General features: G+C 44.5%; 1 protein-coding gene and 1 long non-coding RNA gene across 9 annotated transcripts in view; one reads left to right on the plus strand and one right to left on the minus strand.

Annotated features, from left to right (window-relative positions):
* LOC129625274 (uncharacterized) overlaps positions 1-1270 on the minus strand; it is a 38750-nt gene extending 37480 nt beyond the window's left edge. For both annotated transcript variants that reach the window (XR_008701304.1, XR_008701305.1), the window contains exon 1: positions 943-1270. This is a non-coding gene — a long non-coding RNA (uncharacterized LOC129625274). The remainder of the gene's footprint in view (positions 1-942) is intronic.
* SNAP25 (synaptosome associated protein 25) overlaps positions 527-24967 on the plus strand; it is an 83509-nt gene continuing 59068 nt past the window's right edge. Inside the window, exons 1-5 of one of the 7 annotated variants that reach the window (XM_055543387.1) lie at positions 527-672; positions 15706-15901; positions 16149-16330; positions 16465-16767; positions 17884-18079. The gene's annotated coding sequence lies outside the window, so the exon portion shown is untranslated. Of the gene's footprint in view, positions 673-9844; positions 9909-15705; positions 15902-16148; positions 16331-16464; positions 16768-17883; positions 18080-24967 lie in introns of all 7 variants that reach the window. The other 6 variants (XM_055543382.1, XM_055543386.1, XM_055543388.1 and 3 more) reach the window with 6 other exon arrangements.

The raw sequence follows: 24967 nt of genomic DNA on the forward strand, positions 1-24967 counted from the left end.
CCACGTAGCCTGACCATATATGGAGCTGGTGGGGGTTGACAGGGATGCCCCTTCGGACCAGCTTTTTTAGAAAAAGCAAATTGCAGCTGAAATCCCCCACCCTCTTACTCCTCCTCTGCCTTCCTCTTCCGTTTCATGACTCAACCAAAGACTCAACTCAGCAGGGGAAATTTTTTGTATATATATAATCGCATATAGTCCATGTATATAACACATATACATACAGACACACACCTATACAAACAAAACAATATCAGAAGACCAGTCGCGAGATAAATGAATTTGCCCGTGCCCGGGTGTTAAAGTGGAATCATAAGAATAGTCCCGTTTGGGTGTTTATAAAAAACTAAAATACAAAGCTTTGCAGTAAAGCGAGCTGGGAGCTGAGTCAAGCGCTCAGTACCTCGCGGCTCCTCCCCTCCCACCCCCGCCCGCGTCCTCCCCCCGCCCTCCCCTAAACACACTTCCTCCCCGCCCCTCCAGGAGATGGCTATTAAAAGCTGCTGACGTCAAAAGGGACGGCCATCTTTGATGAGGGCAGAGCTCACGTTGCATTGAAGACAAAACCTCGGGGAGGTCAGGCGCTGTCTTTCCTTCCCTCCCTGCTCCGCGGCTCCTTCACACTTGGAACCTGCAGGGGCCGGGCGAACACTACCCTCTGGAGAAGCCAAGGTAAGGAGACCCCATCCCCAGGTCGTGGTTCTGGCACTGGCTGGCTGCATACCCAGAAGGGACCACAGCTGGACAGACCAAGTGAGCTTGGGTAAATACAAGAATTTGTGCACTCAGGGTGCGGTATTCCGTGTGTGCACGTCCGGCTAGACTCCCGCCTAGGGCTTTATAAAGTGTTTTCGAGGTGAGCTGCTTGGGGAAGGAGTGAAAGGGGATAGTGCAGATGGAGCGATGGGGTGGAAGCGCAAGAATACGTACGGAATAACTTACTCTTTTGAAACAGTAGTGGGACCCTCTGTCTCTTCCATTTTGCGGTGCAGTTTTCAGAGATGTTTAGGCTGCTGGGTTTTTTGTTTTGTTTTGTTTTTTTTTTCATTCTGTAGATCAAAACAAACCAACCCTGTCGTTCTGACCTTATTATCATGACTGCTGTCGTTAGGGAGCTATTATCCAGGGAAGAATTAGGTAGAAGGCAGGGTGTGGGCGCTGGGAGGCGAAAGAAAGAGGAGTTCCCGCCCCGGGCAAGCTGAGCTGCAGCCGCCACAGCAGCCTCCATGCCCCACAGACTTGATTTATGCCGCCTGCTCCACGTCAACAGCAGGCTGGCAGAAGGCGGACGGGTAGTGCTGGGTGGGAGGGCTCTGCGGAAGACTGGCGGGGGCGGGGGCGGGGGCTCGGGCTCGCCTCCGGGACTGCGGCGGCCCGTGCTCAGCACCCTGGACAGCAACACCAGGGGCCTGCGTTGGCGCCTGCGACCTTTCAGCACCGCGGATAGCGGTCCGGCCACAGCGCCGCATTTACCTGCGGCAGAGACGCCTGGCCAGGGCTAGAGGTTTCAGGCCAAACTGCTTCTCTGAGACTCCGATCTCTCGGATATCCCTAATAGAGCAGGCATAGTAGGTTAAAAGGAAAAAATAAATCCTTCCTACTGGACCCCTCTGCAGGCAATTACCAGTTCCCATCCTTAGCTCCTGCATAGCTTCAGAAAAAAGTCTACTTATGAAAATTTTCTGTGTTACCCTCTCCCTCTCCTTACCCCCGCCTTTTTAAGGTAGAAAATAAACACATTTTTTAAGATCTGTACTTATCTTCCAGTAGGAAATCAGGGGTTTTATTTATTTATTTATTGACACAAAATAGATCTGTCTACAGATCCTAGGTGGTCATGGATAGGGTATATACGAAGACGCCAACACGATCTGTTTATAGGAATGTTATATCTTTTGACATGTATCTATTTGATAAAAAATATGGGGGTAATTGAACTAAGCAAAATCAACTTCAATAGTGAATCCCTCTTCTTCTCCTTTATCTTTGTAATTAGGCATGAACAGAAGCACATACCCATAAAAAATACATCTCTAAGAAATATTATGGGTCTTGCAGGGTATAGATTTAACCTCTTTGGCCGTGGTTTCAGAATGAGAGGAAGTGTTTCCTATGGACATTGGTTATCTCAGGATAATTTTCTGATTTTGACAATATTAAGACTGGTTTTCCTCAGGAGAATCCAACTGTGTCCTTCAATGTGATGCAGATGGAAGGACCATGGTGTTAGACTGAAACTGGACTCTGACCTAAAGATCTGTGATTTCCTTTACAGCACTGCGGGATTTTGCTGAGGCAGTGATAAGTACTTTAACTATTTTCTATTCTGACATTTTGAGCCTCTGAGTGAACAAAAATTGTTACAGGGATATTTCCAGCCATTTGGTATGGACAAAAATCAATATAAAATGACTAGGAACAAAACTGTGCTCACTGACTAGTTGTTAAATAAGAGTAACAGCATCATGTGTAAGAATGTAGATACCACACATTAAATAAACGTTAGCATGATCCCTTGAAAAGTCTTAAAATAAGATCCTATATTGGGGCTAGTTAGTCATTAAGTCCAGTCATTTATATGCTGGAGGTGCTCAAATGCCCTATCCACATAGAGAAAGTACTTTTCATTCCTGGCTATTTATTTACTACTGTTTTACAGTTTTTTATGGATAACTATGTGGTTCCATGTAAGTATATATTCAACTGTTGTTGGATACAAATGTAAAATTATTATTTAAGTGTATGTAACTGCTTGGATGAATTTTATAACTCTGCAGTCTACAGATGAAATAAACAACTGTGTTTTAGTGATGGGAGGAGGGGAGACAAGATGGCTAGGAGTCTTTAAAAATGCTTTGACTCCATGCTGCATGTCCAGACAGCTCTCTGCGTAGTTGCGACAAATGAAAAAGCTCAACGCTTCCGGAATTACGTGCTTGGTCATTAGTAATTACTGCTGGGTTTGTCTGCTAGTGGAAGACTGGGATGGTGGGGCAGAGGTAGAGGACTGCAGTGAAGCTGGCGAAGGGCACAGATCTGGGAGGAAGTGTTGATGTGCACAATTATGGAGCTAATGGCTTACTGAGAAGTTAAACAGAAATGTAATTGAAACATGAATTTTAACATTTACATTATGGATAAGCTTCAGGAAAAAAAAAATCAAGATATTTCCTACCTTAAGTTTTAAATTTAAAAAATCCAGGGCGATACAGTGAGAAGAGGCAGAAGCAGATGGATGTAAAGACTTGCCAGGAAACATTAACACAGACCTTCTGATGGTACCTGCCTGTTTGCTCGCTGGAATTTTCTGCTTTACCACCTTGGCATTCAGAACGTGAAACAGTTTGTAATCTTATTAACCTCTCCATGGTAAAATCTGCCAAGAATTCACTATCTTATTTTCACTTTGTTAAACATGCATGACCACACATGCACAAACACAGTACCAACTGCCCCTGAATTAGATTATATAAAGACACTTCTAAAGTCTTAAGTCTTGACCATCAACCAGAAGACTGAGGTGTCTGCCAGTAGCACCTCTTCTTGTAGCAGGCAGCCTTCAGCAGATCATGTAGGTGTCGGTGATTAGGAGAAATGAGAGATAATTTGAGAGAGAAGTTGAGAAAGAAGATATGAAGGATTAAAAATAGATGAATCTGCTTTTTATATGATGCACTATGAATAAACTTTTTCTCACATCATGGAACTGATTTACAGCTCTATAAAGGGAAGAAAATTGGTTTTTTCAGCCTCAGTGCTAGATACATTTCTGCAATGTCATCCCTTGTCAGCAGAGACAAACCTGATTGAAAGATATTGATCAATCAGTGAGCACCAGATACATAAATGAACCCCACTGAAGATATAAAATCTCATGCTTATATGGTTTTTGACTTCAATAAGTTTAACATCTAGTATTCTTAATGAAAACAATAAACAACAAACATTTGTAAATAATACCAGAAAGAAAATACAACAAAACAGTAGAAGGAAAATCATGAGGGAGTATATAATTATTTGCTACGTCAATGTGACCAAAAGTAAGGAATGAAAATTCTTAGGGCAATATTTCAGTGGACTAGAATGGTCTGAGAGAAGAAACAGAACCTGAGCTGGCTTTTGGAGGTTGGAGAGAGGTGGGGGGAAGTCTGGCAAGTAAAAGTTACAGCATAGGTAGAACTACAAGTTAAACAAGCTCAAGTTATGCTCAGTAGACCCTAAAAATGCCCATCTATTTGGGTGGAGTGGGAGGCTTGTAAAGGGGAATATGCTAGAACAGTGAGTTAGAGTCATCTATGAAAGGCCTTGAATGCTACACTGAGGAATTAGTGCTTTATCCTTTGAAGATGATTTCTGAGCAGAAGCTGATGTACAAAGTAGGAATGTCTTTTTTTAGCATTTTGGAATTGCTGTTGACTGAATGGAATTAAATTTGCATTCTCTCATAAATAGACAGTGGCAAAGTGTTATCATAAAGGATGATGAATTAAAAAAATAATAACCAGTCCTCATTTAGTCATCTGTTAAGATCACCCTGCATGGAGGGAATGGAGACTCAGATATAGAGAATGGACTTGTAGGAGAAGGAGAGAGTGGGTCAAATGAAGAGAGGAGCATCGACATATAAACACTACCATGTGTAAAATGGATAGCCGGGAAGTGGCTGTGTCACGCAGGGAGCCTGCCGTGTGCTCTGGGATGGCCTAGAGTGGTGGGATGGGAGGAGAGGAGGGGAAATATGTGTAATGATGGCCAATTTGCTCTGTTGTACAGCAGAAGCCAACATAATACTGTAAAGCAGTTTTCCTCCAATAAAAAAATAAAGGAAACCAGATATCTCAAAAAATAATAAATTTTAAGAAAGATCATCCTGCAGTATACACATGGGCTTCTAAGTCCTACCCAGAAGTTAATTGTAAGTTTCAAATTTTAATTACTGACTGGAACAAATTATTCAAGATGAGTGTCTACCAAGAAGGTTGAGAATCAGGTCAGAAATCTGGAGATGAGAGGTATCCAGAAGGTACACTTGAATAATAAACATGTGGAACACTCTTGTGGACTCTCTGAGTATTCTGCATTGTCGAATACACTAACTGGATAGATGGGGAAAGAGGCCAGGTTTTCTATTCATGTTTCAGGCAGCATGACACATACAACCAGTTCCCAGTGGCCAAAACTGGAGAAAAAAGAAAGGAAGGAATAAAAGATGCTATGATAAAAGTTTGAAAAACTGAGGTAAAATGGGCAGTATATCATATTTCTTTCCCTACCATCCTAGCATCCTAGCTGAATTTTGCTGATTACTGTCACTCCAGGGCTTGCTTGAGGTCTGAGCTATACCCATTTTGTTTTTAATCTTGTGGTTGCTACTCTCACAGCAGAGCTTCACAATTCCAAATTCTGATGGAACTGCTGAACCCGAAATAGTCCCTGGCTTCGTGTGGAAAAATAAATGGCAGTTGCAGACATAGATCTTGTTGCTATTTCAATTCTCGCTCAGAAGTGTCAAGGGACTATTCTCATCTGTTCTTCACCAAAACACTGGCAGGAGAGACATCCTTAGGATAACATGTTGATTTCCAAGTTGACTCCCTGGGGCAAAATTGCAGATAGTGACATTTGATGCTTTAGAAGGTCAGACTGATGGTTATTAAACTGAGTGCAGAGGGCCTTCCAAGTTATTAAGTAGAAGGGAGGAGATAGGACAGAGCACTGAGGAAACAGAACATGGTCAGTGGAGAAAGTTTTTTTAAAAGTAATCTTACAAAAGGAAAGAGGCTTCGGAGAAATTTCCAGAGAATGCTGTCTGCACTTTGAACTCTTCAGAATTACTATCATTGCTGTAATGATAATAGCTACTTGTTTCTACATAATTTTCTTCACAAGGATCTCAAAGCACTTCACCCAATATAAAATCCAAGCAGTTTCTAATGTCTAAATAAATGATGCAAACCATAGTCAGTTCATATATGATATTAGTAACATTTAGTAAGCCATAAATCTGAGAACAGAGATACCCAAAGCAGTGATTAATCAGAATAGGTCTGTGGGGGAGAAGAGTGAACCTCTAATTAAAAGCTTTTACCTGTGCTAGCTCACGGAACCCTCGTAACAGCCCTGTAGTCAGGGTACCATTATTGTTTCCATTTTACAGAGGAGGAAACTGAGGCAAAGAAAGGCTAAGTAACTTGCCTAACATTACAGAGCAGAGCCAGGGTTTAAATGCAGTCCGTGTGATTTCAGAGTCTAAGCTATACACTCTGCGACCTCTTGCATCATCTACATTTTTCATGTTGGCCAAATAGGGCACAGAATATACATGATTTTTTGTTTGTTTGTTTGCAGTATCTTTCCCCTTTCACTTTGATGGCAGAGCATGATGGCAAGGATGCTTGCTGATCAGGAGCCAGGAGATCTGGATTTAGACCCAAAGCAACTGCTTTTTCTTTTCTTTTTATTTTTTGGTAGATTTTTTTAAAATTTATTTATTATTATTATTATTATTATTAATTTACAATATTGTATTGGTTTTGCCATACATCAACATGAATTTCTTTAAATGAATCATTCAACCACTATTGAATGGTGGAACTGAGTTCCACTTGGAACTCAATTTCCTCATCTACTGAATGACAGAATTGAATGAATGTTTTCCAGTATCCTTACCATATTAATGAAGTTAATGAAATCAGTGGTGAAAAGTCTAGGTGGGTGAGTCTGAGATGGTTACCTGGTGGTCTCAGAGGTTACTGCCTAATACTGCTTCAGTAACTGACCTGACTGCCTCTTTCAATGTAAGATTAATTATATCCACCGCGCCTCTGCTCCTCAATGTTTCTCTCTCTTTTTTCCCCCTCAATAATTTCTTTGACATCATCTTTCTGAGGCCTTTCTGGTCAGACTTAAAAAATCCTGACTTTTTTCTCAAAGCCCTAATCTGAGTCATCACTGCTTTGGGGGATCTCCCCTCCTCAATCAGATTTATTGCTGTCTGGCACAGACTGTTTTATTCAACCTGCCTAAACTTTATAATTCTTCTTTCAACCCAACTAACTGTTTTTAAAATTTTCTTTCTAAACCCCCTTTTGATCATGTCTTCTGTCTGATTTAAAGCCATTTATTAGCTGTTATATCCTCATTCTTCTTTCTTCTCCTACCTCTTAGAAAAGGGGAGACAGAAGCTTTTTATAGAGTCTGTGAGATCATAAGTACTTAAAAAGCAACATTTTCATATGAACTGAATTACATGATTTAAGTAGCCAGCTCAAAAACTAATAAAATTTGGAGGATGGGGAGAAGGTGGTGAAATAACATTACAAAAAAGTTTCAAGCATGAGGGACTAGGAAAGAAGGAAGCTTTAAAGGCTATGAGATTTAAAGTTCAGAGGTTACAGCTGGCGGTACAATATATGTTAATTAAATTCATAGTCACGTGTGGATTAAATTCACAAGTTCCAGAAAAGCCTTGTTCCCCTTGTTGCTATAACCTCATTCTTACTGCAGACTTCAGCATCTTTCCATCAAAGCAAAGCATGAGGATATGCTAACTGATTTTCTTACTGCTGACTCACAGAGGTTAGTTTCAGCAGTGATTAACTAATGAGAAGAACAAATCTGTATCCCCAAAAAGAGATGGGGAAAAATCCTATTGAAGTGTTAGTGCTTCCTTTTAAATGCTTAACAACCATTCTGGAAGAACTCAAAGTGAATTAACAATGCTCAGACTGGATTGGTGCTGAATGACAGCTGCGCTGGGTTTGTGAATTGCTTTCTGTGGTTTTGAAAAATAAATTTGATCCTCTTAGTTAGTAAAAGAAGCTGAAGTATTATCCCTGTGAAGGGAAAATTAAAACAACTTACTTATCTTTTATTCTATTGTTGGGTTTTTGTTACTGATTTTATTTGGTTCCTATTACTGAAAGGGGCTTCCCTGGTGGCTAGACTGTAAAAATCTGCCTGCAATGTGGGAGACCCAGGTTTGATCCCTAGGTTGGGAAGATCCCCTGGAGAAGGGAACAGCCACCCACTCCAGTATTGTTGCCTGGAATTCTCCAGGACAGAGGAGTCTGGTGGGCTATAGTCCATGGGTTAGCAAGAGTCAGACACAACTGAGCAACTATTGTGTTATATTACCCAGAGATGGCTAATTCTTATATCATAAATTGAGACTGCACTTTCTGTCCGCTCACCTCATTTTCCAAAATGGTCCATTTCATACTTGAAGAAAAGGTTGTTTTCCTTCTAGAATGGTTCTAGGTTCAACAAAATGCCTATCTTGTCCCAGTTTCCCCATCATTTTCTATATCCAAATGACCCTAATTATAGATTTTGAACTTGAGAGATGATTTTTTATGCCTACAGGCTTGAGTGAGTGGTTTCTGTCCTTTACTGATGACATGTAAGAAAACAAAAGCCTCTCAGCTGCCCCCAGAGGCCAGAGTTTCCCTGGACTCCTGCCTCATCCCTATTCTAGAGAAATCTCTCAGTGAAGCTTAGAGAGTCTGCAAGTTGAACAGAATTCCCTTTCCACGGAGAATCTCAAGCCAAATTGCTGATCTCTTTTATTCATGTTCTGTACAGTTTCAAAGAATAGTGACTGACAAATTGTGAAGCAGTATATTTTTTAAATTTCGCTGAGGTTTGTCTGACAGCCAGTTAGAGGCAAATCACATTGCAGCATAAACAGAAAGTAGAGGGAAATAAATGCCAGTATGTCTGCTAGGAAGAACACTGGCAAAAGATTTCAATATGCAATAGTTCTATTGAGTGAATTTCTTCATTTTCATAGGACAGTCCATTATAACTTCATTATGATACTAGAAAGCAAGATAGTATTCCTGATTTATGCTTGAGAAATTGCTGAATATATGAACTTTTTCCAATTTCAAAGTGACTATCCCTCTATTCCCTCCTCAAACATAAATCAGCTGTCATTATAGCACTCTTCACTAATTAATTCAACAAATATTTATTGAACGTCTCTCTTGTCCCAGGAAAGCAGTACTGGTTAGTGAAGATAGAGCAGTGAATAAAACATACATGATTCTGCCTTCAGTGTATTTTTGCTGGGCATCCGTTCTTGATGTATTTTTCTTTTAGAAGACACATTTCACATAGACTCCCTTTTAGACTCAAGGACATGAACCCAACTTAGAAAAGTATTTGGCTCTCTGTCCAAAATATATAACTGATTGAAAGTTTCTACTCAGTGATCAGTGTCCATGGAAAGGTTGCCATCATAAGCAAAATGTATCCTTAGCCATCTAGGAACTTAGTAAATATCTAAGATATTCCTGTGTGCAAATTTGTCTCTATTTGTGTGGCAACAAATTAGGATATCACTAAATTTCCTTTATATTCCTGTTATATTACAGTACCCCAATCTCTCCCTATATAGACCATTCCCCACCACTCATGGGGAGAATAGGTCAGGCTTCAAGAAATATAGTATTTTCTAGGCCAGAAAACCTAGCCCCAACTATAAAATTCATGGCACAAAGCAAGAATAGAGTGACTGAGAAAAACAGCAACATCTTTTAGGTGACAGTACCTCCCAAGCCAATCCACTCCCCTCCTCTGAAAACTCCCTTAAACAAGTTTCAAAGATTCAGGAACAAACAGAAGAATGTAATGATCTCTCAGCTCTTGCTTTTCAGAATCTACCTCTCCTTACCAATAAGCAATGCTCCCATCTTCCTTATAAGATTTATCACATTGCTTTGTAATTATGTACTTGTGAATTTCTCTACCCTAACGGACTATAAAGGTCTTTGAGACCAAGGGCAGTGTCTTAACCATCTTTGAATCCTCAGCACTTGTAACAATTCCTGTCACACACCAGGTATACAGGAAAAGAATGAGTGAATGGGAATGCCAACTACCCCTTTGCAGCGAATTCTACCACTGTAAGTAATTTCTTCTTTTATTGATCAGATATTATGATCAGAACAACTCAGAAATACAGATTCACCCTTAATGTTGGAATAAAATTATGTCCTAAAGAATTACGTTTGTTCATCCCAACTAGCTGCCAAAGTTTGGCAAATAATTAATTTTTCTGACCTGCTGTTTTATCACCTATGAGTCAAGAGTTAAAATGCTAATGAAGAATCAAAAGGATCTCAAGAAAAACCTTACTAAAAGTAGGTTTATATTCAGATATGAAAAACCACTGAAGAACATGAAGAATATTGCCTATGAGTGATTTAGGCCAGTTTCACATATAAAGCCAAGCTATTTAACATATATAAGCTGTTAAAATTCTTTACTTTTTGTTAAGATAGAAAGGATATTTTTGCTGCCTCTCTTCGCATGTTTCCTGAGACATATAGTCAGTGGAGACAGATTGGTAGCTTCAGCTCACTCTTGTTTTTGAGGCCATGTATTTTGCTCACTTCTGTGATGCAGTGGTGGCCTGGTATATACAAACTCTCCATGTTGAGTTAACTTCTGAGAAAATGTCCTCCAAACACAATAATTTCTAACTTGTCCTTTCAAACATCCAGTGTCCTCTTGCCTAGGAGAGAAAACTAAACTGAGACATGATGTGGTAAATTAGTCCCATTTATCATCCACCTGCCAATGCAAGACTCAGGTTTGATCTCTAGGTCAGGAAGACCCCCTGGAGAAGGAAATGGCAACCCACTCCAGTATTCTTGCCTGGAAAATCCCATGGACTGAGAAACCCGGCAGGCTATAGTCCATGGGGTTGCAAGACAGTTGGACATGACTTAGCAACTAAACAACAACAATCGCTAAGAAAAAGCCATTACTAACGGAGCGCTGAATTTTGCATCCCCCTCCCCCGCCCCCGCCAGTCCTTCTCTTGAAACAAGTCTAAAACCACTGAGCGGTTACTCTGTGCCCTACTTTCCCCAGCTGAGTGAAGGCACCACTTGTTGGCCACCAGACTTGTTGCATGCCCACAGTATGCTGTGCTAGGCCTTGGCGTACGTTATCTCATTTAATTTCCATGGCAACCTTAAAAGCCTTTGGAATTTTTGTCTCTCTGACTGCAAAGCCCATGCTTTTCCCTACCACCTCATAAATTTTCTCATGAGTCGCACACAATACATTGGGATCTTCTTTTAGAAAATGTGCTCTGATGTACAGAACATGAGTCAGCCAAATCTGAAGAATTCTGTCCTCTGGACGAAAAAGTCCAGGTGAGATATGGTGATGTGCGCTACCTGGAGAAACTCATTGAGTGCTGAATCAAGTATCAGAGGGCTGCATACCCAGCCCATCCCTGCCGCTTCAGTTATATCACCCTGACCAACTTGCCCAGCTTGGACTGAGCCTCAGTTTTCACATCTGTGTGAAGAAAGCAGTGGCAGCCTTGCATGTGTCTTGTGATGCTATGTGATGCTGAGCTTGTGGAATATTGTTACCTGCCCCAGGGAAAGAAGGAACTGGTGTCATCATGTTCCACTGTCCACCGTTTGTGGTGCCAGACGTCCAGTGTTCTTTATCGCAGGTCGCATAAAGGCTGTGTGCTTCTCTTCCTCTTTGTAGTGTGGGTGTTGCTTATGGAAACAGCAGGTCACACTACCACATTATTCTTTTGTCTTCAGCAGCATGCACGATAAAATGGAAAAACATGTCAACAGTCTTTGGTTTTTCTATTTGTGCAAGGATTTTTCAAATGCTTTTGAATAGCACCTCTGCTCTGGGAATGGCTTTGTGAGTCTCAGGATAGCTTTTGGAAATGAAGAAACTCGGGCTATGCTTTATCAAAGCACTGGTCCCCTCTTGCTTAAGGCCTTAGGTGTTAAGACCCTTGAGGAGTTAGAGATGATATGCAAAATTCCCTGCTCTGCTTTAGCTTAAGAAAAAAATCTACTGTAAGTTAGTGAACTGTTGCTGAAGCTACATCTGTTGGCTTCATTTTGTATTGAGTGTTAATGTTTTTGTTGGGGGACCATTGGGCTCCTTATTAAATATTGTACGTGGGCATGTGTGTTTTTGTATATGCACATAATATATAGGCAGAGAGGTACAAACACAGACTCTCTTGCAGCCAGCTCCAGGTACAAGATTCCTACATATGTCACCTCATCAAAACCTTTACCTTTATTCATGAAAACCAATAAATATAAAATCAAATATATAATAGAACAAGTCATGTGAACTGCAAAATGTATGCTCCAGCCTGCATTCACAGAATGATTTCCCTCTAAAGTTGGAAAATGCTCCCAAAGCAATTCTCTATGCAGCAGTGACCTTACATTTTGGGGGAATTCTTGCAAATTGAGACTCACGAAAGGAGGAAGGGCTTCAGAGATAAGTGTACTCAAGCACAGCAAGAATATCTTGGGTCCTGGCTTCCCCCTTATCCCTCCCAAGATGCAGAACATGCCTCAGAAGATTTGCAGCTTGGAGGAGCAGAAAATGTAACCTCTCTGTGGATAAGAAAAGGAAAAAGCCAAATGGAGGACTGGGCTCTACTTGCTCACTGCCTGTTTCCTATCTTACAAAGCACTTAAGTTGGGTGTTGGAAGGGCAAATAAAGAAAGGAGTGGAAGGAATGGTGGAAACTATCTTCCCGAAGAGTGAAGGTTCCCATTTTAAGGGATGAGGGAGAAATTAACGAGTCTGAGAGGCAGAGAATGGACGCTCCTTCCACACAGCTAATAAGAGAGGAAACTTGAGTTTTCAGATCCCAAGCACAATACTGCTGACCCTCCACAGTCATTGCTCTTTACTCTGGGACATTGGCTCTCAAACTATCATCTCTGTACCAGCTACATCAGTGTCCCCTGAGTTTGTTAGAAATGCGGTTCTCAGGCCCCATCCCATCCCCCTAAGTCTGAAACTTTAGGGATGGGGCAAGAGCCTTCCTGTTTCATCACTTCCAAGTGATTCTGATACATGCTGCAGTTTGAGAACCAATAGCCTTTAGTAGGTCCTTCAAGTTTTCACACTGATCTTGAACAGGGTCTGATGAGGATGAGGCATTTCCCCTGTTCTCTGCCACACAGAAGCTGTGCCTAGGTATTTGGAGAGAGAAGTCCTGTCCTGGGCCTCTGGTTAGAAGTCTCCACTCACTCTTCTGACGTAGTTAATATATGGATGCTGTTGCCCATCAGAATGAGTTTGAAGGATGAGGAAGACAAATGTCCACAGAATGAAGACAGGGGTCATGGGTGGGGAACGTAGGGCTCCTTTGTTATCTTTTCCCCCCTGCAACAATCTCTGGCTCTTAGATTCTTCCTCCGCAAACTTAGAAAAATTTAACATCTCGCCAAATGACATTGTAGCCCCTTCTTTCTGCAGTTCCAGCCTGCAGCCTCTGAAGGATACCAGAGAGGAAACAGTACCCACTGTGCAAAGAATAAAGCACTTCTCCATGCCTTTGCTTTGGGCGCTTCAATAAACTGCCGCTGGTGCAAGAAGGGAGCCTGACCTTTTCCACTCATCCCGCAATGTTTTGTTTTCTGCTCTGGATCAGAGCATCAACTGTCCTTAGAAAAAGGATCCTGACAGCTCACCTTAGGATCTGTGTGATTTCTGTCCTCAGCTCACAGAGAACCATAGGTTTGAGCTATGGCAGAATGTACAGATGGCATTTAAAAAATAATAATAATAACAAATGCCCAGGCTCAGAGCTAAATTATTTACCAAGCCACAGGGTGAGCATTAAGCAGGACTCCTGACTCACAGTTCAGTGCTCTTCTCCTGTCCTGTTCTTCCTTGCCAGTCCTGCCTCAGCTCTTCCAAATTTCCTCTCCACTCAGGAGATGTCTCAATCTGCTGTTCCCCTCAGAGATCTCAGGCTTCAAATGGTGACCCAACATTTATAAAAGCATTTGAGGAACATTTTGATTCTGAGCTGCCAGGTAGAGCATCCTAAAATGATTGGCTATATTGCTTGTGTCTACTCGGGTTTTGCACATGACAGAAAAACCCAAATATGAGTTATTTAGGCAAAAATGGAGATGAATGGTTGCTCAAAGAATCTGAGTAAATGTTGAACAGCCAAACCATGAGAAGGACAGAGAGGTTGCTGGAATTCAGGAACAACCCAAACCTAGTGTTTAAGCACCTCCAAGGCTCTCCTGCTGCCTCGTGTCAGTGCTTCCTTCTGTACACTGACTGCACTCTCTCTCCTTAAAAAGTCAGTTCCTCCCTCCAGGTACCAGGAACGTGGATGCCTAGTTTGTGCTCCCTGCACATCCACTGTTGACAACGGACGGCCCTCTATTGTCTATACCCCATGTTAAAAGCTCTCAGAACAGCTCTGGCTGGTGCAGCGTGGGCCAGGTGCCCAGCTTATATCAATTGATTGTGGGTGTGAACATCATGCAAGATTATGTTTTACGTGCTGGAACCACACACACAATGCAGTTGAGGGGAGAACCAGGTTCAGGGTTGGTATGATAAGCCGCAGTATCTCCAACATGCACAGACTTAATTTTTATCAGGTCACTTACCAAACCTGGAGAACCCCATGGACAGAGAAGCCTAGCAAGCTACAGTCCATGGGGTCACAAGAGGCAGACATGACTTAGCGGCTAAACCAAACCAAACCAAAACCAATATTTAAAGACTTTTTTTTTTTTTACAAATTGCTTCCCGTGATATGACCTAATTTTTTAACTTCATGACAGCTCTCGAAAGGAAAGTTATTTTAAAAGTGACCATTTTGTGGCTATGCAAACTGAGGCATCAGAAATTTGACTGCCCTGTGAAACATCAGCTACCTACTGAAGTCGATGACTGCCAGCTCAAGGAAAAGGGCTGACCAGATGGCTGGTTTTGCTTCTAATCCACGGTTAACGAGCTAATGACCCCTAGGCTTAATGCTGTCCACAGACTTGCTTTATTGGGCCAATGCTGAGTTTGCAAACACTTCAAATCTGAGTGCCTTAACACAGAGTATTTCTGTTTCAATTTGCCACAGAGCCTAGCACTAAATGTCTTTATATACCTGCTTCAATTCACACATGTATTATTTTGCCAGCCTGTAAGGGCATTTGAGTTTGTCTCTACTACCTAAAAGTAGTGGTTTTCTTGGTGATTCAATGATCCTGTCAGAATCAGATACAGCTAGAAGTTTCCTGGGTTATCTTTTCCTAGTCTTCATAAGTGATGTCAGTATTTGGAGACTAGATTGGTTGTATTAAATAGGCCAACCAAGTTTTTTTGGTTTTGATTTTTAATCTGAATAGAGTTAGCTGTTTTTTCCCCCGCTGATCCTCCTGGCAGTCAATCTAAGGAAGTCTTTGGATCCCTTTGCTGGGTGATATGTTTTAATGTATAAGATGAAATACTTAGGATTTCATAGGACATCAACTAAAGCATAGCTATCAAAATATTTAAATTGTGGGACAGCAATATATAATCTTTTAAGGATTTAAGTATTAAGTAACAATGTTCAGTCCAATAACTACCATAATTTCAAAGTGGTGCTGAGAATATAATATTCTGAGATATTTTCAACCGCTGCAAAGTAATATGAAAATGTCCTAAGATTTCTACTGGCAGCTCATTAGGGTTTGAGCCCTCCCGGAGGTGGGGTGGGAGGAGGCTGATGGAGGGAGCAAGGGGAGTCTACATGCCATCTAGGTACCAGTGACAGCTGGGAGACCCTGAAGTCATTAGTCTTTGTTATGAAACAGTTTACCTTAAAACTTAGTAGTTTGAAACAGCATTTATGATTGCTTATGGGTCTGTGGGTAACCTGGGTGGTTTCTTATTCAGCTAGTAGATTGGCTGGAGTCCTGTTGGTCCATGATGTCTTCACTTCTGTGAATGGTGGTGGGTCCTGGCTCTTGGCTGGGGCAATAGGAGTGACTGGACCACATATCACCCAAAAACAGCATGAGAGGGCAGGCCGCCATGTTTCACATTTCCCAAGTCCATTGAGGTCACGTTCATTATCGTCCCATTGGCCAAAGTAAGTCACTGTATGTGAGTGGGGGAGGGGCCGCCCAAGATTGTAAATACCCAAAGGGGAATTATTTCAGCCATTTTTATAAAATTATCAACCACAGCCCCCACCAATCTTGGGAGCATAAGTCACAGAAACCCCTCCACCACCACAGGCTGGGCTCTAGGCTCTGCCTGTCCATCTAGGGGCTTCCACTAATTTCCACAAAGCAGGGAACTTGGGCATGCATGATAATGACCCTGTCATCCTGTAGGCCTCCGTCCCTTCCTCAGCCAGAGTCAGAGCCCTTGGCCTAAGCTTGGATATCCTTGAGTCAAGAAGGCACCTGTAACCTTTTACTGCATCTCTCCAAGGTGGCCAAGAAATCACAGATCCAGATGTCTAGTCAATTCAGGAGGCACAGGGAAAATTTTCTGCTCTAAACATTGAGGATGAGTAAGCATTTCTGTGCTCCAACTGGAGAAAAACATCAGTTTCTTACTGTTTTGTGATGATGTTCCTTTAGCTGAAATTTCACTCGGGCTTGTCTCAGTGAATTTGTATTTGAAGTTTTTTCTTTGTCCTTCCAGAAGTCTCCTCTGTGTAAGAAAACCCTGCTTTGTCCTCTAATTGCAAAACTCCCTATAACGGTAGAAGCCGCCCTCAGCCAACCCATTATCCAATGAGGGCTTTGGAGAAACGGGAACCCGAGGGAGGAGGCAGTGGAAAAAACCCTGAAGGCTTTTCAGCGGTGCTGCTGCGTCACGGAAAACAAGCCAGATACCTGCATCGGGACCTCGCAGCAGCCCCACCAGAAACTTCATCTTAGCTCTTCTGCAGATTAGCAGGGGACGTCTGGCTCACCCCACTTTCTAGTCACGCACTTCCAAAGAGTATCCTGAAACCTGGCTGTTCATTTTTTCAAACCACTTCAGATGGCAGATGACAGGCTCCTGAGGATAAGACCCCAGGCAGAAGAGCTGTCCGCTTGTTCAGTCTTGCAGCAGCTTTAGTTTACTGAATCCCCAAAGTGGGAAAAAAAAAAAAAAAAAAGAAAGAAAAAGGAAAATGCAAAGGCTTCTAAATGTTTTCATCGGAATGCTGTCTTAGGTAGTGTCCTCCTAGAAGCAGAGCCCAGGAGAAGGATGCAGCACTCTATTTGGGAGGTGATCCTAGGAAGCAGAGTGGTGTGCAGGGAGGCTAGCTCAAATGGGAAGGAAGCCAACACAAGGGGCATCAGAGAGCAGAGTGCCGCCTGCAGGGGTTCAGTCCCAGCAGGACCTCTCTCAGAGGGAGCGTACAATATGCCTGAATTGCCCCACCTGAAGGGCATGGAATCTGAGGGTACTTATATACCAACTCCCATCCTTAAGTGGCTAAGTGCCACTTGCACCCAGCCCTGCGAGATGGCAAGCTTACTCCCGAGAAGGCAGAAATCCCCAAAGGCACATAAGTGCTTGTCATACATGCTCTTAGAATATAAGGGAGAGGACAGTACCGGGGTGACATAGGCAGAGAATCAAGAATGACTGCTACAGTTTTGCAAACTGTCATCTCCAGACACCCAAGCGTCATAGCTGTCTCCAGCTTTGGCACATAGATATTACAACCCTTCATTTATTCAGCATGTATTCACTGCACTCCAGCTGGGTACCATTTATTCAGCATCTCTGTGCTAGTCACTAAGCTAAGGTTTTTGCATACATCATCTCATTTGATTCCCATGATAACCTACAAGGTATTATTAGTCTCATTTAACAGTTGAGAAAACTGAGGTTCAGTAAGTAATTTAAGGTAAGTAAGTTACCTTAGTCTCTTGGCTTGAAAATGGCAGAACTAACATTCTCAACCAGGTCTATCTTCCAGTCTAAGCTCTATTCACGGTGACCCCTCTCTGAGGGCAGTGGGCTGTCCGTCTCATCTCCCAGGCCCCCCTACCCTGGGTACTGTGACCACTCTCTCTAAGCTCACTACATCTTTGAATCTCTGGATCCTTAAACATTCTCCAGCCCACACCCACCCGTCATCTGTGCTCCCCCATCCAGCATCTGTCAGGCGCTTTGTCCGGTCCTGCTGCTCCTGGTTTCCTACTGAAGGAGTCAGAGAACCATATCTCTTGGCATCTTGTGATCTTAAGGCTGATTGCACCCATGGGCCCCAAGCAGACAGAATCAAAGGGTTTGTTTTTAAGCACCAAACCAAAATGTAAGTCCCACTTTATCGTTGTTAACATTTAAAAAATAAAATGGCATGGGGTGAGGACCGAGAGAGGGAGTAATTCTCTCCAGCCCGCCAGCCGGGGAGTGGGAGGGAGGTGGCAGCTCTCGCAGTCCCGGGAAGGAGCTGCAGCAGTCGGCACAGAGCGTCAGCCTCCAGGTGGCGAAAAAATAGGAAGGGGAGCATGTGGGGTGCATAGTGATGGTGCACAATTCCATTTTAGAACCCGTATATCTGACTTCATGGGGGCCTTCCTGTCATTTTGGAAAACATTATTGATAGAACATCAGTGCTGCTCTGAAGCCAGTATTGGTGAGTGGCTGAAACTCTCCACCCCTCACCGGACAAAAACAAGATAAAGTTGGAATTGAAAGAACCCAAACTGGGGGGACGGAGGGTCTCTGATGGAAAAACGCCCTGGTATAGATCAATGAATGTAAATTTCATGCCATGGGTTCCCGGAACCCATTTAAATGACATACTCTAAAGTGCTTTAACGGAGATATGGAGATGAAAGCTAGGGCACCTTGGGTCATTCAGGCCTAGTTTGAATCCCATCTAAGATACCAGCTCTAGTTGCTTCTGAACCACTCAATGTGGTGCCCCAGGGATGGGGTTCCATCGTAGAATCATGGAACGTTGAACTGGAGGAAATGTTGAGAAGCCTTCGATTCAAGCCCCTCACTCACAAGTAAGGACACTTTGGGACTTTAGTTATGAGTAGAGCTTCCATGCTATGCTGCAGTACCTGTGAGCCTTTCCTAAGTAGAGGTGTGGAGGGAGACAAGAGGGGGCAGAAGCCCTCTGGTCTGGGGGAGGCAGCCTGCAGACCCATAGCAGCCTCTCTAAAGCCCAGGTGTAGTTCTTATCTATTGCTGCGTAACATTATTACCGCAACCTTTTGGCATAGAGCATCTCACGGTCCCATGGGTCCTGGGTCTCGGCCCTTGGTGGCATAGAATGTCTTATGGTCTCCTGGGTCCTTGGTCTGGGCGGTGGGTGGCATAGAGCATCTCATGGTTCCATGGGTCCTGGGTCTGGGCGCTGGGTGGCATAGAGCATCTCATGGTTCCATGGGTCCTGGGTCTGGGTGCTGGGTAGCATAGAACACTTCATGGTCCCGTGGGTCCTGGGTCTGGGCGCTGGGTGGCATAGAGCATCTCAAGGGTCCCGTGGGTCCTGGGTCTGGGCACTGGGTGGCATAGAGCATCTCACGGATCCATGGGTCCTGGGTCCGGGTGGCATAGAACATCTCACAGTCCCGTGGGTCCTGGGTCTGGGCGCTGGGTAGCATAGAATGTCTAACGGTCTTGTGTGTCCTGGGTCTGGGTGCTGGGTGGCATAGAGCATCTCATGGTCCCATGGGTCCTGGGTCTGGGCGCTGGGTAGCATAGAATGTCTAACGGTCTTGTGTGTCCTGGGTCTGGGTGCTGGGTGGCATAGAACATCTCACAGTCCCGTGGGTCCTGGGTCTGGGCACTGTGTGGCATAGAGATCTCACGGATCCCATGGGTCCTGGGTCTGGGCACTGTATGGCATAGAGCATCTCATGGTCCCGTGGGTTCTGGGTCGGGGCCTCACTGGCTGCTGTCCAGGGTCAGCTGGCTACACCTCCTGAGGGCCTCTCCCAGGCATGTTTGGGTGGTTGGCAGGATTCATAGGACTGAGGCTCCGTTCCCTGGCTGGCCAGCCACCAGGAGCCATTCTCAGTTCCTTGCAAGCCCCCTCGCAAGCCCTTTCAGAAAGCTGCAGTCTACTTCTTCAAGGCCAGTGGGAGAATTTCTTCAGGAAGGGTCAACCAACTCCCTGGTTTAAGGACTTTCCCCTGATTAGGTCAGGCCCACCCCCTAGATGATCTCAAAATCAACTAATTAAGAACCTTAACTACCTCTGCAGAGTCCCTTTGCCTCTTCCATTTGACATAACCTAGCCACCGGGCTATGGGTTATCCTGTCACAGTCACAGACGCCCACACCCAGTGCCCAACGGGGGGGATTACACACAGAGCTTATGGCGGAATCTTCAGCACTGTCTTTTTTTTTTTCCCTGATGTGGACCATTTTTAAAGTTTTTAATGAATTTGTTACAATATCACTTGTGTTTTATGTTTTGGCTTTTTGGCAATAAGGCATGTGGAATCTTAGCTCCCCAACAAGCAATCAAATCCATCCCCCTGCACTGGAAGGCGAAATCTTAACCACTGTGCCACCAGGGAAGTCCCTTGAGTGTTGTCTTAGAATCCTGCCCCCACATTGGGGAAAGGCCAGTTCCGTTTCCTATAGCCCTTCAACTGTCCACAGGCTCCTCTCCTGAGGACATCCATCAGCGGCCTCCCAAATGACCCTATCTCAGCAGCTCGGTCTCGCTCTGAACTGGGTAATTTGGTTATTTGCAGCCTGCCTTCCAGCCCGAATTGGGGCCCCCATGCACTTTTCTGACCTTGATTGCCTCAATCCACAGTCATTGTTCCAGAAGAGGCAAGGCCTGCGGAGCCCTGGAAGAGCAGGCAGGGGGCTCTGGAGGAATACCTTTCAGTGTTCACCGTTAGCAGCCCTGGGGACTGATGAAAAGGCTTCAGTCACGGGGCCAGCAGTCACGGCAGGAGCCGGGGTCCCTGGTGCGAGCTGTGGAGACGCCTCTGCGAAGCAGCTGTTGGGGGTGGGGAGGACGCCCCTTGGCCTCGCTGAATGAGCTGAGCAAAAGATCTGGGGCCGCTCACCCTGCTCGAGAGGGGCTGTGTGGGCTGTGGGCCCTCGGTACATGAGTCCAACCAAAGCTGGGGCACCCCGAGCCAGGAAGAGCAGTGAGGACGTGGCCAGAGAGATGGGGACTAGAACAGACCTCGAGGGGCCAGTCTGACAGAGGAATGCCATCGCCGCGCAAGGGTGGCCTCTTTTTCTGTGATTTATAGGCTGTCTGGTGACGCCTCCTGGGCTCCGGATGTCGTCGGTGGGCTTAGATCCCCTCGACGCTGGCGTTGGAGCACCAAGCACCGGCGCCTCAGCTCCCCTCCTTCCGTGCACTTCCTGAGCATCTGTTACGTGCCTAGTGCTCCTCTAGGCGAACAGGGCCAACAGTCAGGCAAGATCGGCAGTGAGATATGTTTTAGCAGGAAGAGGCAGGCATCCAACAAGCAGGCAGACCAAAAACGGCCTCGGATGACACAGGGGCTAAGCAGATTCAGAGAGGGTGAAGTGGAAATGAGACGGGTCAGTGTGGGCCTCTCTGAGGGAGGATGGCAGTCCAGCCCCAGAGGCGGAGGCGCCAGCCCTGGTGGGGGCGTGTTTCAGGATAATGGTTCAGAGCCCTGAGGTAGGAGCCAGGATGGTGTTTTCAGCAGCAAGGGGTCAAAGCTGGTGGAGAAGGAAGGGATGTGGGATGAGGCCGGGGTTGGGAAGTGCCAGGTCGGCGAGGCCCACTGGGCCTTGAGGAGGGTCCAGCTTTTGGTGGAAGAGCACTGGAAACCTCTGCAGGGTTCCTCAGAGGGGCTTTATCTTTTTCCAGCATCATTCTGGATTGAGGTGAAATAAGAGCAGAAATAGGGAGCCCAGTAGGAGGCAACTGCATCTCCTGATGTGGCTGTGGATGCAGAAATTAAGACGCCATTAGAGCCATACTAGGGGTGCAGGGAGACACAGATGGTGGCCAGTGAAGATCACTGGGGTGGGAGGACCCTAACTACTGTCCGCCAGTCACCACTTGGAGCGGGATGCAGGCAGATATAAGTCTGGTTCCCTGGTTGTAACAGAACTCAAGTGCAAGTGATTTGATGAGGAAGGATTCTCAGGTCAGCCTGTAAGAGTGAGGAGAGCAAGACAGGGAAGGGGAAAGAGCCCAGCAAGGATGCCATCTCAGCCGGGGACTAGCCTCAGCCTGGTCCTGAGCTCCGGAGGGCACGTGGCATCACAGTTCATCCTGCCTTGAGGCAAGGAGGTAGCTCTGTTCAGCCAGTCACTGGGCAGCCTGGACTCCCAGGCATCTCAGGGTGGGGTGGCCCATGAGCCAGGGGCAGGGCTCAGGGCAAGTCACAGGTATAACCTGTAAGCACAGCAAGCTTGACCTCTGGGGAACTGGTACACCTTCTAGTACAGAGTAATTGGGATCTAGGCAGGGCACCTCCAGCATCCCTTACGGTAGCCACGACTCACCTGAGTGAGGGAGTGAGATGACTAGGCTATAAAGTGCCCTGCTGTCTGAAAACATTGGAACGAAATATAAATAAATTAAGTGAGCTAATATGGGAGGTCTGTTACAGGAGGAACTTCTCATTGTCCACGGGTTCTCTTCAAAAAAGCCTGTAAATAGTCAACTCTCACTAGGCACTTAACTGATTCCCAGATGTTCCATTCACTCAGCTCCTCAGGAATAAATTTCTGGCATGCTGGATGATGTCATAAAACAAGCTCTACCCTCAGAATAAAACAAAGCAGAAGGATGAGTTTATTGCAAGGCTTTTGACCTGTGAACTGGAAAGCTCAAGACTCCAGGAGCAAAGAATTCTAAGTTGCTCACAGGCTGAGGGATTTATGGGATCGATACAGAAGCTATTTGGCTTTTTCAGCTGATTGATTGCCCAGTGATCGTTCTTATTTGGGTCAGGGCAGCTGAGTCAGGATCACAAGGAAATCTAGAGCTAATGGGAACAGAACTCGAGTTTGGGGATTGGCTAGTGTCCTCTGCTGATTTCTGAGAAGAGCTGTAAAGTCCTGTAAGGCTCACTTATGTTTCCTTTGCATGCCTGTATTGACCATCTTGATTTCATCCCTGACAATAGCAACTCCATTTTAGTTTGGTTCTACAAAGGGAGGTCTGAATACCCATTTAGCCAGCATAATTATGATTAGGCCCACCTAACCAGTACACCTGACCTGCCTCTTGAGAAATCTGTAGGAAGCAACAGTTAGAACTGGACATGGAACAACAGACTGGTTCCAAATCGGGAAAGGAGTACGTCAAGGCTGTATATTGCCACCCTGTTTATTTAACTTATATGTAGTATACATCATGGGAAATGCTGGGCTGGTTGGAGGACAAGCTGGAATCAAGATTGCCGGGAGAAATGTCAATAACCTCAGATATGCAGATGACACCACCCTTATGGCAGAAAGAGAAGAAGAACTAAAGAGCCTCTTGATGAAAGTGAAAGAGGAGAGTGAAAAAGTTGGCTTAAAGCTCAACATTCTGAAAACTAAGATCATGGCATCCATTAGTTCATGGCAAATAGATGGGGAAACAATGGAAACAGTGACAGACTTTATTTTGGGGGGCTCCAAAATCAGATGGTGATTGCAGCCATGAAATTAAAAGACACTTGCTCCTTGAAAGAAAAGTTATGACCAACCTAGATAGCATATTAAAAAACAGAGACATTACTTTGGTTTTTCCAGTAGTCCTGTATGGATGTGAGAGTTGGACTGTTAAGAAAGCTGAGCGCTGAAGAATTGATGCTTTTGAACTGTGGTATTGGAGAAGACTCTTGAGAGTCCCTTGGACAGCAAGGAGATCCAACCAGTCCCTGCTAAAGGAAATAAGTCCTGAATATTCATTGGAAGGACTGATGCTGAAGCTGAAACTCCAATGCTTTGGCCACCTGATGTGAAGAACTGACTCATTGGAAAAGACCCTGATGCTGGAAAAGATTAAAGGCGGGAGGAGAAAGGGACAACAGAGGATGAGATGGTTGGATGGTATCACTGACTCAATGGACATGAGTTTGAGTAAACTCCAGGAGTTGGTGATGGACAGGGAAGCCTGGCATGCTGCAGTCCATGGGGTCGGACATGACTGGACAACTGAACTGAGATCACAGAGAAGGAAGCAGTAGCTCAGGTGTAGAGTCACCTTAAGGCAGCTGCCCCTTTGACTTTACCTAAAAGGAAGTAGCTTTACTGCCCAGCTCCTAAAAGTGTGGATCAGTAGTATCCAAAACTTGTCTGCAGATCAGAATTCCGGTGGCTCTTATAAAAATTCCAAAGCTCAGGCCATATCTTAGAGCAATCAAGTCACAATTTCTGGAAGCATTTTAAAGTAAACTTTTTATTTAGGAATAATTTTAGATCTACAGACAAATCGCAAGGATATTACACTGCCCATCCAATTTCTCCCACTGTTAACACCTTACATTTTCACATTTTACATTTGACACATGGTACATTTGTCACAACTAAGAAACTGACATTACTATTTATGGGATTCTGGATTTTATTTGTGTCCTACCAGCTCTTTCATTAACGCTCTTTTCCTGGTTCAGGATCTAATCCTGGTACCACACTGCACTTAGTTGTATGTCTCCCCCATGTCCTCCAACCTGTGGCGGTCTCTCCATCTTTCTTTGATTTTTATAAACCTTGGTAGTCTTGAGGAGCATTGCCCTGTACCTGGTAGAATGTCCCCCAATCTGGGTTTGTGTGCTGTTGCTCTTAGCTTTAGACTTGAGTTACGGGTTTTTGGAAAGAATATGGCAGAAGTGAAGTGTCCTACTCACCACCTCCTGTCAGGAGGGACAGTAAATCCATGTAGTATCACTGGAGAGGTCTACTTCAGGACTTGCCAAAGGTGCATGCATGCGTGCTCGGTCATTTCAGTCGTCTCTGACTCTTTGCGACGCCATGGACTACAGCCCACCAGGCTCGTCAATCTATGGGACTTTCCAGGCAAGAGTACTGCAGTGGGTTGCCATGCCCTCCTCCAAGGGATCTTTCCGACACAGGAAAGTTGAACCCTCATCTCCTGTATCTCCCGCTTTGCAGGTGGATTCTTTACTGCTAAGCCCCTGGGGAAGCCCACTTGCCCAAGGCAGAGCTTGTCAAGTCTCTCCCTGCAGAGTTACTATTTTTCCTTTCCATATGCTCATGTTAGAAACTCAGCACTGAATCT

The sequence above is a fragment of the Bubalus kerabau genome, chromosome 13 (assembly GCF_029407905.1).
Source record: "Bubalus kerabau isolate K-KA32 ecotype Philippines breed swamp buffalo chromosome 13, PCC_UOA_SB_1v2, whole genome shotgun sequence".
NCBI classification, from domain to species: domain Eukaryota; kingdom Metazoa; phylum Chordata; class Mammalia; order Artiodactyla; family Bovidae; genus Bubalus; species Bubalus kerabau.